The 2,032-nt window shown below is 32.6% G+C and overlaps 1 non-coding gene across 1 annotated transcript; it reads left to right on the forward strand.

Annotated features, from left to right (window-relative positions):
* The first annotated feature begins 365 nt into the window (after positions 1–365).
* On the forward strand, positions 366–472 carry LOC145096460 (small nucleolar RNA R71). The gene has a single exon (XR_013703868.1). It is a non-coding gene; the product is annotated as a small nucleolar RNA R71 (small nucleolar RNA).
* Positions 473–2,032: the final 1,560 nt, after the last annotated feature.

The raw sequence follows: 2,032 nt of genomic DNA on the forward strand, positions 1-2,032 counted from the left end.
CTTGAGTTTTCTTGTTCCCGTTCTTGTTCAAATCATAATCTTTTGTAAGATGTGGCAAGGTACAATTGCCACATCCAACTTGAATCGTATGGATCCGTTTCCCTATCATTTTAATTCTTCTATCCCTGGTGTCGAGCTTTGTAATAATGGAAGAAATACTATATTGACCTCCATCTCCATTCGATTTTCCTTTAGTAATGTCCTCCCGTGGGTTATGATACTCTCTTGAATGCTTTGCAAATTCATTTATCTACGTTTTGTTGGTCGCCAGATCCTTCTTTGTCATAGGCCCATGAGTATCATGAAATTGGCGAGTGCACACGTTGATCCCATTTTAGAAAGTGGAGATCTCTTGTTGCACATTCAAGTATTGTTGTGGAAAATTCCGAAGCATTCCCTTGTAATGCTCCCAACCTTCATATAACAACTCCCCATTGAATTGTTGAAAATAATGAATATTTTTCTTTAATTTTGCAATATTTAAAGGTGCACTAAATGGTTGAATAAATTATTTTCTTAAATTTTCCCATGTAGTGATATCCCCAAGTGCAAGTGATTTCAACCAATCTTTTGTTGAATCATTTAGTACAACTGGAAGAAGTCCCAACATTACCGTGTCCTTGGTAACATTTGAAATATTAAAATAATTTGCTATCTCCAACACCTCGTCAATTTGCTTATATGCATCCTCGTGCTCTTTCCCAATGAATGTTATGTCCTTTAGCAAATTAAGGATGTGAGCCTTGATCTCAAAATTCTTTGTGGCTGGAATTTCAGGTGGCACGAGACCCGAATCATTATCATCTCTTATACATTGATTGTACTCCTCCATAGCATAGTTGTCATGCCCACCATTATGTTGTAGAGTTCGCTTTTGTCATCTTCTTTTATGTCGCTTTTGATTTATGGTTCATATCCTGTTCCTTTCTTTTATGGATTTCTTTCGAAAGTCGATACCACGTCATTTTTGACACCACTACTCGATTTGCCTTTATTTCTGTCCTCCTTCTTGTGGAATTCGGATTCCAGATCGTCGAGGGGTGGCATAATCTTAAAGGATGATACCTTGGTCATTTACTACTAAAACAAATCAAGAAACACGTATAAAACAATAAAAACAAAAAAATAATAATAAAATAAAAAACTAAGAATGTCAGTTTCCATGTCACGGAAACGATAACGCCACGCCATGTAAACTAAAACCACATAATAATAAAAACAAGCAGAAGCTTAACTTTGTGGATTTAACCGCACAAAAAGGATTGATTAACCAATAAAAATTAAATTTCAACTAAGATAAGTCATTTCCTGACAACAGAGCCAAAAATTTATATGTTTTATACTATCAATTAAAAGCTTTAAATTTATATCCTGATTATTCAACTCAAATAAACATAATAGGCAGTGTACCTAGTCGTGTAGTAGTGAGGTAGAGTAAGTAAGAAATCGATCACAAGGAACAGTATACTAATGAAAACAATGCAAAAAAAAATAAACTAAAGAAATAAACTTTAAATGGGGATTTTATCTGATTTTTTCAAGTTTAGAAAAACTTAATTTAAACAATCACTAAATACACTTCAAACTAAATCAAACAACTAGAAAAAAGATTTAATCAAGATTTAAATGATACTTCTGTTTAGCTTCGAATCCCCCCTTTTCCTACGGTTAATTTCAAGACAATAGATTAACTCTCTTGGTTACCAAATTTGAGATTACTAGTTATCTTGATCTGATTAGCTAGCATATATCAACTTATAAACTTTAACCATCATGATCATGTAAATTATGAATAACAAATTGATTTTAAGATACATTTAGACTATGAATGACTAGATCTAAGAACTATCAATCTATCATCAAGATAAACAATCAAGCGCATATTATGATGTAATAATGATATCTAAAATAGTCAAACAACTAACATTACTACCTATACTAGGATTTGTTCAATCATTAGCTCTAGTAATTTCATGGTCATTAACAACTAGGAAACAAGTTCATGCAATCGAATTAGCCATCTAACTACATA

Source organism: Lactuca serriola, chromosome 3 (genome assembly GCF_051521515.1).
Source record: "Lactuca serriola cultivar US96UC23 chromosome 3, Lser_US96UC23_V15, whole genome shotgun sequence".
In the NCBI taxonomy this organism is placed as follows: domain Eukaryota; kingdom Viridiplantae; phylum Streptophyta; class Magnoliopsida; order Asterales; family Asteraceae; genus Lactuca; species Lactuca serriola.